This window comes from Podarcis raffonei, chromosome 2 (assembly GCF_027172205.1).
Source record: "Podarcis raffonei isolate rPodRaf1 chromosome 2, rPodRaf1.pri, whole genome shotgun sequence".
Taxonomy (NCBI): domain Eukaryota; kingdom Metazoa; phylum Chordata; class Lepidosauria; order Squamata; family Lacertidae; genus Podarcis; species Podarcis raffonei.
This window is the reverse complement of record NC_070603.1, coordinates 78,149,051-78,162,167: the sequence shown is the minus strand read 5'-3', so window position 1 is coordinate 78,162,167 and position 13,117 is coordinate 78,149,051. Positions and strand designations below refer to the sequence as shown.

The window sequence follows — 13,117 nt, the reverse complement described above, 5'->3', positions numbered from 1 at the left end:
GACTATCGGGATGTGGGACTAGGTCCCTATATCACATCCTCGTGGCCTTCCTCTATACCGCAAGGGGCCAATATTTTAACCACTCTCTAACTTAATGGCTCTTGAGAGAGACTCTTGAGAGTCCCATGGACTGCAAGAAGATCAAACCTATCAATTCTTAAGGAAATCAGCCCTGAGTGTTCACTGGAAGGACAGATCGTGAAGCTGAGGCTCCAATACTTTGGCCACCTCATGAGAAGAGAAGACTCCCTGGAAAAGACCCTGATGTTTGGAAAGATGGAGGGCACAAGGAGAAAGGGACGACAGAGGACGAGATGGTTGGATAGTGTTCTCGAAGCTACCAGCATGAGTTTGACCAAACTGCAGGAGGCAGTGGAAGACAGAAGTGCCTGGCGTGCTCTGGTCCATGGGGTCACGAAGAGTCGGACACGACTAAACGACTAAACAACAACAACAACAACAACTTAATGGCTTTGTGGTGTACAGAGATGCTCAGCCATGTTAAGTTTCTGTGGGAATGTCTGAAATGGGCAGTAAAAGCCATTCTGGGTCCACCCACTCTCTTTTTTTGGTTGGAGTAGAATGACCTCCTCCAGGACTTAGTGAAGCGGAATTGGTTTGTTATATCCATCCATTGCCTACAACCATATAATTACCTTTCAGATTTCTGTATGAATTGCATTCTTCTTCTGGCTTTCAAACCTGTGATTACCCTAGAGTTACAGCTCACTTTTTAAAGACAAACTGCTATTGGTTTGCTTTTAAAAGAAAAAAGCTTTATTGTAGCTTGAAGACAGTTCCTCTTTGGCTAATAAGAGGTTATTTTCTTTAAATTGCCTGGCCCTGCATACATGTCACTAAGAATAAGCAGACGTAGCTTCCTTTAGCAGTAGGTGCACTGCAGCCAGATAAGTAGTCAAATCCATTTTCACTACAGCAGTAAAGACCCAACGCGTTATGGCACCTGTATATTAACACATTAGCAGCCAATAATATTAAGGGAACATCAGCATGCACAAATTTATTTCAGATGGTAACAAACGTTTCAGCAAAGCTAAATTGTTCTAAGAATTTGAGGAGAGCCTGCTGGATCAGGCCAGTGGTCCATCTAGTCCAACAACATTCTGTCCTGACAGTAGCCAAGCTGATGCCTGTGGGAAACCCACAAGCAGGGCCTGGGCACAACAGCACTGCAGTGTCTGGCAACTGCCTGTGATTGTGAAGGCAGAGCACAGCCATCATATATAACAGAGATAATTTGCATTGTCCTCCATGAATTTGTCTAATCCTTTTGTAACGCCATCTAAGTTGGTGGCCATCAGTGCATTCTGTGGCAGTGAGTTCCATAGTTCAACTATGTGGTGCATGAAGAATTGCTTCCTTTTGTCTGTCTTGAATATTTCCACATTCAGCTTCACTAAATGTCCATGAATTCTAGTGTTATGGGGGGGTAGAGGTTTTATATACTTCCTCTATGCTATGAACTTCTGTCAGGTCTCCTTTCACTTTTTCTCTAACTAAAAAGTGCCAAATGCTGTAACCTTTCCTCCTAGGGGAGTTTCCCCATCCCCTTATCCTTTTGGCTGCCTTTTCTGAACCCTTTCCAACTCTACAATAACCTTTTTTTGAGGTGAGGCAACCAAAACTGCGGGTGGCGCTGTGGGTAAAAGCCTCAGCGCCTAGGGCTTGCTGATCGAAAGGTCGGCAGTTCGAATCCCCGCGGCAGGGTGCGTTCCCGTTGCTCGGTCCCAGCGCCTGCCAACCTAGCAGTTCGAAAGCACCCCTGGGTGCAAGTAGATAAATAGGGACCGCTTACTGGCGGGAAGGTAAACGGCGTTTCCGTGTGCTGCGCTGGGTCGCCAGATGCAGCTTTGTCACGCTGGCCACGTGACCCGGAAGTGTCTCCGGACAGCACTGGCCCTCGGCCTCTTGAGTGAGACGGGCGCACAACCCTAGAGTCTGTCAAGACTGGCCCGTACGGGCAGGGGTACCTTTACCTTTACCTTTTAACCAAAACTGTACACAGTATTCCAAATGTGGCTGCATTGTATATTTGTATAACAACATTATGATATCAGCAGTTTTATTTTCAACTCCTTTGCTAATGATTTCTAGCATGGAATTTGTCTTTTTCACAGCTGCTGCACACAGGGACAACATCTTCAGCAAGCTACCCACTATGACCCCAATATTTCACCCGTGGTCAGTCACAGCTAGTTTAGACCCCATGATTGTAAATGTGTGATTCAGATTATTTTTCCATGACATGCATCACTTTATGTTTCAACTGAATTTGGCATTTGATTGCTCATTCAACTGAATCTGAAGAGGTCCTTTTCAAGCCCTTCACAATATCTGTGTATTTTAATGTCCCTGAGCAAACCTGGCCACTTCACTGCTCATCCCTAACTCTGGAGTGTTTATAAGTTAAAAGTTAAAAAAACCACAGTCCCCTTAGGGGGCTCCACGTTCTATACTTCTCCGTTCAGAGAACTGTCCAGGGCCATATGAGAATGACTACATAAGTCCTTGCTTTCCTCCTCGTAAATAGATTGACAGTCAATAGCTCAGGCATAGGCAAACTCGGCCCTCCAGATGTTTTGGGACTACAACCCCCATGATCCCTAGCTAACAGGATCAGTGGTCAGGGATGATGGGAATTGTAGTCTCAAAACATTTGGAGGGCCAAGTTTGCCTATGCCTGCAATAGTTTGGCAACCAATGGTTTTAGGACTGAACTACTGAAACTACTCACCTTGTTTTATGTCCTGCTTTCAGCCATTTATAGTTTACTGCAAAATTTATTTATTCATTTATGTCCTCCTAAGAACAAGTTCCCTAGAGCAAAAATTACAGCAACAATATAAGTCAACAAATTAAAGAAAAACACACAAGTGATCAAAATGCATCCCTAAAAAGCAAGAAGTATGTGTGCAGCACAAAACTAACGTGAGAGAGAGCAGAACAGTAAAACCCACTGTGTTAAAGCAAATTTTAGAATCACTCCATAATTTGGGGAAATTTGGGGGAAAGGTGCTTGTCTGATGCTGAACTGACATTGATACAGGAGCCAAGCAAGTGTGAGGCCACTACTGAGAAGCCCCTGTCACTTGTTGCTACCTGTTCCACATCACAGGGCTGGGGCATTCATAGGAAGGACTGAGACCTGACACCCTTAGGTGTTGTTTCAGTATTGTTTTAATCACAGTAAATTTTCTGGTCCTTGTTCATTCCCCCCAATAAGCAAGACAACACAGGCAATTTTAAGCAATCTGGTCAACTGCAACAACCTCTGTGATGTATACTTGAGTCTAGTCAAGATCCCCATAACAACAGGTCCATGAACACGTGTAAGAAGATTCAGGTTTGCAAGTATGTATGTACAGGCACACATACTTGGTAACAATTGCAAAAAGATGCACATTCTGTCACTTTCACTTTTTCAATAATAATAATAATAATAATAATAATAATAATAATAATAATAAAAGCCCTGCTGCTGGTGGGAGTAGCAGAACTCCTCTTGCCATCCTCCGTTTGGCTTCTGACATTTTCTTTCCTATGAATGCCCTGGATGTAGCAATATTGGAGGCATTTTGGGAGAAAATGGCACCTACCACAAAAAAACTGTGGCGACTGCCCTTCCGCCTTCCAAAAATGCCTTAGGGGAAAAAAGCTATGTATGTGGCATCATGAAAGAGGAAAATGTAGCTGTCAGCCAGTGGCTGCCAAGAGGAGCTCTAAATCCCAACACAACTGTGCTTTAAGATAAAGGACTGAAACTGCTGTGGCCACAACTAAGCCTCCACCCCAACAAATCTTTCTGTTTGCCCTTCCAGTGATAAATTACCAAAATCCCAGCTCTTCTCTTATTCTCCGGTACTTCCCCTTTATAGAGGTCTGTTATTGGTGGACAGACAGGTGAAAAGGAGCCCCCTCACATGCAAAAAGGAGAGGAGAGGTATAGTGCTGTGGTATCGTGGCTGGAGGGGAAGATGAGCAGGAGCAGCAAGGAGGTAGTGTGGGGGGTCTTGCTGCCAGTGGGCCTGGTGGTTGGACATGAAACAAGCCCTTTCAACAATGGCAGAAGGTAATGATCCTTAAGAGACCCTGGGCATCAACTAAAATTAATCATGAAGTGCAGGAGATGGCAAAACCAACCATCACAGGATGAGGATATAGGGTTTAAACCAGGCATAGGCAAACTCGGCCCTCCAGATGTTTTGGGTCCACAACTCCCATGATCCCTAGCTAACAGGACCAGTGGTCAGGGATGATGGGAATTGTAGTCCCAAAACATCTGGAGGGCCGAGTTTGCCTATGCCTGGTTTAAATTCAGGAATACCAGCTTACAAAGGAGGTGAAAATACAGAACCAGTCGATGTCAACAGCCCAAAAGAGGTAGCCACAAACTGCTTTATCCTCCCTAACTATTTATTTACTTAATTCTTTAGTAGCTTAGTTATCTAAATAGATTTGTGAAGCAGTATTTGCTTGCATGACTGGATCTGATCATCATGGAGATATATATATATAGGAGCGTGATCCAAGGAATGATATAAAACTTAAAAGATGAAATAAACAGTGGACTCCATTACAGAATTATGATAAATGTTTACACCTGGTGCCAAACTGTAGAAATGTTTCAAAAGAAAATCCTCTGGTGAGGAGCAGTCATCTCAACAGTAGACTGGATCAAATTTGCTTATCTGTTATAGAAAGAGATGTAATTTTATTGAATAGTCAGTTAAGTATTATTAAAGGAAACAATTTAATAAGATACATTGCTAGCTGAATATGATATTGACTGGAATAAAAAAAGAGATTGCTTTTAAGCAATGAAGCAAGAAGTAAACATTCAGTGTTTTGCTAGATAGAGATAAAATTGAACTCAGAGACCTTGTCTGAGATGGGACACCTGGTTTAACCTTTGAACAGCAAATCCCGGTACCAGATATTCAAAGTGGACTATTCAGTGATTTATTCTCTAACCAAATTTCAAATACTTAATTCAGTTTGGAAGCAAAAAGGGCTACTTCGTCAGATGCGAGTAACACTGTTGGATCTGTGACACTTTCTGATTTAAAATTTTAAACATGTTCCTAGATAGATCAGATCCCTTCCCCAGCAACCTCTTGTATTTCCTAAATTAACGCAAGTATATCATTGTTACATTGACAGTAGATGTTAAACTGACTTAGGTGGCTTTGTGAAAGCACTATCTCTCAGTTCTTACATGTGACTGTCTTAAAGCTAAAAACACTGCTCGGAGGCTCCTGCTGGAAAAAGCAGGATATAAATGTAACAAATAACTAAAGTAGTAAAAAGCTTATGGTTTGATGTAAATGAGGCACTGTGCAGCCAAATAAGCAAAGAGGACTCAGTGCAAACCACATTATACATTTAACTGTATGGGAACTGTAGTTTACCCACCACAGAGCTTTAATTCCTGGCACCCTTAACAAATGACAGTTCTCAGGAATTTGGGGGAGAAAAGTCATGTGCTTTAAAATAGTTTTAAATCTGTGTTGTGGATGTGACACAGCAAGTCCAACCCAGCAGGAGGATAGCAGCATGTGTTAATGTTACTCTACTGGCAACCCCCTGCCTGTTCAAAACTTTTAAGTGGTACAGAAATGGGCATGGAGAAGCCAAATGGGCATGGGACATCCAAAAAGCCAGCTGCCTCATTTACTCCATCCTCTTTACACATTTATATCCCACCTTTCATCCAAAGAGCTCAAAGTGGCATAGATGGCCACTTGGCTTGCACTCTTTATAAAGACTTGAGGAATGAGATTATCACCCCTCTTTTATTGTCCATTCCGGGTCGCGCAACCACTGCCACAGTGTCCTTTCTCTTTGCAGATCAAGATGAGCAGGTGACAGCAAAGGTTGCAAGGTTTTTAGCTGGGCAGTTCAGAATAAGATCCACCATTTGACTATTGATTCAAAACCCTAAAATGTACTTTATATAACTGACTTTTTATTTCTGTTCTTTGTATATTGTACAGTGGTACCTCGGGTTACAGATGCGTCAGGTTACATACGCTTCAGGTTACAGACTCTGCTAACCCAGAAATAATACCTCAGGTTAAGAAATTTGCTTCAGGATGAGAACAGAAATTGTGCGGCGACGGCGTGGCAGCAGCGGGAGGCCCCATTAGCTAAAGTGGTGCTTCAGGTTAAGAACAGTTTCAGGTTAAGAACGGACCTCCGGAACGAATTAAGTACATAACCAGAGGTACCACTGTATTTTTGTTTCATTGCTATGGCTGATGCAAATAAAGATTCATTCATTCATTGGCATAGATAGTTCTCCTCCTCCCCATTTCATCCTCACAACAGGACTGTGAGGTAGGTTAGGCTGAGAGTGAGTGACTGGCCACCAAGTGAGCTTCATGGATGAGTGGGGCTTTGAACCATGGTCTCCCAGGGCTTGCCCAACACTCAAGTCACCCCACCACACAGGCTGTATGTTACAGCTACTGTTTATACAGAACAATGCTTTGACCGCCCTTTTATCATGTTTAACCCCCACTTATTTATTCGTCTTTTTTGTTTTAAATTTGATGTATTTCTGTTTTAATTATTTTAATTGTATTGTTGTTGTGAGCCGCCTTGGGCATCATTCACAGGAGGGTGGGATATAATTAATAAATGCATTATAATAATCAATATTATAGAATTACAACTATGCACACTTAAAGGCCTTAGGTACCAGTTAGCGAATTTACTTCTCTTGCTGAGCACTTAGTTGCTGTATCTTGCCTATTAAGCCCGGGAGATTATTTTATCAGCTTGATTATATTTCATCGATAAGCAACCATGTGCAAAAATCCCTAATTGCGGAAGAACGAGGAAATATAGGATATTGTCTGTAAAACAGTGTTTGCATAAATAAGCACCTAAGGACTAATAGAAGAAAAGACTGATTACCTACTACATACAGACTCCCATAGGGGACTCAGCTGGTTATATAATTATCAGCAAAGTTTTAAGCTGCAGAGAACAATATGGGTTGTGTGAATACATATAGTAACCAATTCTGTAACTCTTTTACAATGTGTATTATTTCCAGAAATGACAATCTGTATACAAAGAAACATTACGTACAGTAACAATCACTTTGTTTCTCTTAACCAACCAATTTAAAATAAAAATGCAAAGATAACAGAGTAGAGTGTAGAAACTGGTGGGATCCATTTTCTGGATCCATGTCAGGGGGGAGAGACTACTGTTGCTACAAAAAAGGTAGCAGGTTGGCATAAACCTTTAAACCTCCTACAGCTTTAAAGGTGCCTAGCACAAACCGCTCTGTGCCTATCTGACATTCGGCCAGCTTCATCTCTTCAGGATTTTTTTGCAAATTTCATGCACTTCTGTTGGGGAAGAAAAGTAACCATTATGGGTACATTGTGACTTCCTTGTTTAAATCAATGAGAAATGCAAATGAAGCTTTTCCTTTTAAAAATAAATATAAAAGTGGCCCCAAGAATTGGGAACAAAATAAAGCAAGATATGCCACCGAAGTACCAAGATAAAGAACCTACCTAAATGAAGAAACAAATATGAATATGAAGAGTTTGTTTTGGGGTTTTTTTTGACACTGCTCTACCTGCACTCAGGGCTCAGTTTCTTGGTCTGGTTCTAGAATGGGGTGGAATCCTGGGAATGTCAGAGTGCAATGGAAACAGGCATTTTAGGGCATGACACAGAGAGAATGAATTATTAGGAACTGGTTATTATTTAAAGACTTTAGCTGGTAGAACTTTGAGATGCTTTTAAAAACATGCCTGTCTTGTTCATTCTGAAGTCAAAGCATTATATGCATAAAATAAACTTCCAAATAATTGATACACACACACACACACACACACACAACACACACACACACACACACAGAGTGGTACATCGGTTTAAGAACCGTCTGGTTTAAGAACGATTCGGTTTACAAACTCCGCAAAACTGGAAATAGTGTCCCGGTTTGAGAACTTTACCTTAGTCTAAGAACGGAATCCGATTGGTGGAAGAGCACCGGCGGCGGGAGGCCTCATTAGGGAAAGCGCACCTTGGTTTAAGAATGGTTTGGGTTTAAGAACGGACTTCCAGTATGGATTAAGTTCATAAATGAGGTACCAGTGTAAGTCCTGAATTGTTCAGAGCAACCTTTGGCTGCAGTCTATTGGTGCTATTAGACAAATAGGAGAAAATGAACTGTCCATATAAGATAGGAGTGGTGATGGTGAGTCGTTTGATGATCTTGCATGTTCTTCACAGGATCACACTCTCCCAGAAGGCACAGGTTTGCACAGGCTGCCAAGACCATATAACACTGGTCCTGAAAGACCTACATTGGCTCCCAGTATGTTTCACAGCATAAATCAAAGTGTTTGTGCTGACCTTTAAAGCCCTAAATTGCCTTGGCCCAGTATACCTGAAGGAGCATCTCCACCCCCATCGTTCAGCCCGGACACTGAGATCCAGCACCGAGGGCCTTCTGGCGGTTCCCTTACTGCGAGAAGCCAAGTTACAGGGAACCAGGCAGAGGGCCTTCTCAGTAGTGGTGCCCACCCTGTGGAATGCCCTCCCATCAGATGTCAAGGAAATAAACAACTATCTGACTTTTAAAAGACATCTGAAGGCAGCCCTGTTTAGGGAAGTTTTTAATGTTTGATATTTTATCGCTTTTTAAATATTCTGTTGGGAGCCGCCCAGAGTGGTTGGCGAAACGCAGACAGATGGGTGGGGTATAAATTATTATTAGAATATTATTATTAACCTGAGGGTGCTCCTGGCTTCAGCCTAGCTTAGCTGTTGTATTCTAAGAACTGTAATGTCTTTAATTAGCAACACCTAGCTCACCAGGACACGGAGTGTATTGTAGGCTGCTCTTGACAAGTCTCCAAAAGCTACAGCTAGGGCAAAATACTAATAAGAGCTCACAGCCCATAAATATGTGACTTTAATAATCACATGTGTTTGTTTTATGCTGATTGTTACCTACAAAGCCTTACACCAACCTGAAGAACAGTGTATCTTTTAGATACACACCTCAGATCCCATTTTAGATAATCAAGGAGGTGCGGCTTTGAATTTCATGTTTCCATGATGTAAGCTTGATGGAGCACAGGGAAAAGACTTTTCCATCAGGGCTTCAACCCTCTGGAACTTTCTTGCAGTTGAGGCTTGACTCTCTGCCCTTAGAAGGCATGTGAACATTTTAAGCTGAAATTTGGGTTGTGAACTAGCATTTATTTAACAAAATTTGTATGTGCCTTAACTGCAAATAAAACATCTAAGTGGATTAGGAAGAATATAAAAGGTTTAAAAAGCAAAATGAATAAAACCAACTATTAAATGCATGCATTGTATGCTAAAATTACAGATTAAAATACATATCAAACATATATGCCTGGGTAGGCTTGCCTAAACAACAACAACAAAAAGGTGTTAGCAGATGTGAAAAAGAATACAGTGAAACCTCCTACCTAATGTCAATGGGCAGGGAGTTCCAGAGTGTAGGAGCTGCCCCAGTAAAATACTGGATCCTTACAAATGCAGAATGTGCATTGCATTGCACCTGCAAAAGTGTAAGTTCCATAAAACAAAGTGGTTGAGTGGGCATATATGGGCTAAGGCAATCCTGCAAGTGAACTGGTCCCAAGATGCTAAAGGCTTTATGTACTAACCCTTACACCTTGAACTTGGCCAGTGATGAATTGGTAGCCAGTGCAGACCTTTAAACAGCAGTGTTATGTGCTGGCAGGATCTTATCCCTGTCAACAACCATGCTGAAAATTTCTGCACCAACTGCAGGTTCCAGACAATCTTGGAAGTCACTAGTACCCGCACTGCTGTGCTTATGGTCTCCTATCAGTGATAAATTTAGATCCTGAAGCACCCCCAAACCACATCCTGTCCAGAACTTCATCCTGTCCAATTTCTCAGAAATGGGAACTACTCACCCACAACTCCTCTGACTTCCTTGGATTCAAGCTCAGCCTAATTTCCCTTATCCCTCCCACCTCTTCATTCTGACAGCAGTCCAGGGTTTGGAGGCCCTCACCTGATGCAGATGCTAAGCAGTAATAGAGCTGAGTGCTGTAATAGCCTTGGTGCTTTGCCTCAAATCGCCTAATGACTGCTCCCAGTGGCTTCTTATAGATATTAAACAGCACTGAGGATACAACAAGTGCATTGAGGCACCCCATAGTATAACTCTCCAAATGCTACTCTCTGAATTTGGCCATGTAGATAGAACTGAAGCTGCATTAGCACAGGGCCCCCAATTCCCATCCCATAGGGCAGGAGGATACCATGGTCAAAAGCAGCTGAGAGATAAGAAGCAGGAGCAAGGTCACACTTGTCCCACTCTCAGTAACGGCTACCCATCAGGGCAACCAAGGCCAATAATTGACTTTGGCAGTCATGCCTAGACGCAGATTAAAATGGGTTCAGATAGTCTACGTCATCCAAGAATACCTTCAGCTGGCCCACTATATATTAACATGCTTTTCTACTGAATAGGTTTCTTTTCCAGAAATTGTGGTTTACTGTGTTAGGTTTCAATCATTTTGTGACAATTAATTTTGCAAGTACAAATTGAAACCGGCAAAATATTATGGTCCTAGGTTGTGATGACTCCCTCATTCTCTTAGAATGGAAATGGTGCCCACCTGAGAGGTGCCAGAACTGAGTACCAGTGAGTTCTGGTTGAAAAAAAAGTCCTGGTCAGGGCCAATATGTCAATGTCATCACAACCTGGAAAATGGATTTTTGATCTTAGAATGGTAACTCAAGAAATTATATGCTCTACTCCCATGGGATACAGATTGTTTTAGAATTCCAAGGTACCCCATTTTCTAATTATAAACCTTGTTTTTGCTGATTTCCTTAATTTGTCCCTTGCATTTGAACCCTTTGTAGTTTAGCCACATATAAAAATGTTCTGTATGATACTGGTAAACACTTTGTAAAATAAACAAATAAGGGCGTTCAAAATACCTAGACAACAAAAAGTAACAAAAATAAAATTATTAAGTGCCTATTTTAGATAAGAGGCAGCCTTTTTGGGGTCCTCCTCCATAATCAGCCTAGTTTTTAAATTTATTTTGAGGATGAAAGGCTACAAATTTGAAAAAGAAAATCCCTAAATTTCCTCCCCAGCTCATTTCAGGAAAGAATAAAAGTGAGCTAAGAAGTGTTTATTTTTTCTTCCTCCATTCACAAGATGATGCCTCACTCGTGGGGAGTGGTAGATGAAGAGAAAAGGAAGAGACCGCTCTCTGCAACACACACAGCATGGAGGTTTTCAAAAATAAAATGCCTTCTCTTCTTGAAAAAATGGCACAGAAGGTCAGAAAGTTCTCTCCTTCTCTTTCATATTTTCTCTTTCATGGGAGGTGTATCTCCTTATGGCGGAAGGAGAAAAAGAGTTTCTCCCTGTAAGGTAAAGATCCAAGGAGGCTGCTTGGTGCTGAAGTTAAGTGGGGGGTTAAGTGGGATGCCAATCCCCCCCAAGCAACAGCATGCAAGCCCCTTCAAATTTCACAGACTCTCCCAGCATCATAGTGAGCAATGTGTGAAAACTTGAACTAGGATCTCAGTGAGGCAGAGCTAGGCAGCACCATTCCAGAGCTTTCACTGGGAGCAGATAAAGCTTGATAAAGCTCTATGAAATTTTAAAGATGACCCAAATCCCTTCAGGAGGATTTGTGTTTGATAGGGTGCAGGTTGCTACCCCTTCTGGATTTTTTCCTCCTCCTTTATTGATCTGAACCAGCCAGTTGGGCTTCCCATTTGACACACATCAGATAAGGACAACTTTGGGATTCTATGGCCCATTACCCCCATCTGGCCATGTGGACAGAATCCTTCCCCTTGGGACCTCCTTACTAGGGTACCCTGATACTTTCATCTACAGGAGAGGGGAAATAAGGTTCCTTCCTACCCCTCCCCCCATTAGAAAATGCCTTTTTGTGACAAAAAGATGTGACAATTGCTGCAAGGTAGGCAAAAACCCCAGACCGGCCTGATTGGTCTGCAAATAAAATTCTTCCCTGGCCCCAAATACAGCGATGGATTCACTCCACAGTAAAGTCATATGGATGCACTGCTTGCTTACCTTCAGGCAGGGCCAAATATCTACCAGGGTGGAGGATGGAATGCAGGAAGGTGGCACAGCCTGCTTTTGAATTTTGGAGGTGGACCCGAGAAGACAGGTTTACCCAGGTCTGTCTCCAAATTTCCATCCTGCTGCCTGACCTCTAATTGGCCAGTTTAAGGTAGGGAAGCCACATACTCCCCGTGGCTGGCCAGGGCTGATAACGTCAGCCAGCCAACTGCACGAGAGGCTTTCTCTCCTCCCAGCTCACCCAAGGCCATGCCAGGCTGAAACCGCTGCTGTCATCAAGGATAAGCAGTCTTTATCTAGTGGTTCTGTCCTTGTAGTTCTCTAAGTTACTGATGGAGTCAGACAGTACTGTGGAATAGTAAAGAGGGCATGCTAAAATAAATGGCCGTCTGTGTCCTTTCTTTCATTCTACAAACCACACCCCTGGTGTGTATTCTGCAGCCTCCCAGGGTGTCCAGTGCTTCAGCTAAAGCCTAGGAGACGACATCATGCCATTACTCCTCCCACTGGGCTTCTTCAGATGAGGAAGCATGGGTAGCTAGGAAGGCAACTCAGTACTGGATAAATTTTTAATGGAAAGCAAAACATACACACCACCCTCAGCCATCTCATCATGATGAAAGTAAGTTCCAAATCCAATGAAATTATAAAGAAATTCTAAAATGCCCTAAGAATGAGGAAGAAAAACAAAAGTTTCTTTCACAGTGGAAGAAAAAATTCAGAAAATGGAAGGCCAGGTTATGGTAAGGCACTAGTGGCACATTCAGTCCTAAGCACTTATATTCTGGCACAATTTTTCTGTAATGTGGTTTATACCATGATCCACATTAAGCACCTGAATTGGTGTGGTAGCACTGTCTGTTAAAATTAGTGGGACATATCTAGATAATATGCTTAGTTGTCAGGCTGTTAAAACTGGACCCTGTGTAAGGGCATCAAAGGGATGAGCATGCCTAGCAGGGTGCTTGACACTCCTAATTT

At 42.3% G+C, this 13,117-nt stretch overlaps 1 protein-coding gene and 1 long non-coding RNA gene across 2 annotated transcripts in view; one reads left to right on the top strand and one right to left on the bottom strand.

The window, feature by feature from the left end:
* Positions 1 to 13,117, bottom strand: part of SLC6A1 (solute carrier family 6 member 1) — a 74,860-nt gene that overhangs the window by 43,860 nt on the left and 17,883 nt on the right. The window lies entirely within an intron of this gene.
* Positions 9,497 to 11,349, top strand: LOC128408246 (uncharacterized). Its single transcript, XR_008329006.1, has 2 exons — positions 9,497 to 10,705; positions 11,234 to 11,349. It is a non-coding gene; the product is annotated as an uncharacterized LOC128408246 (long non-coding RNA).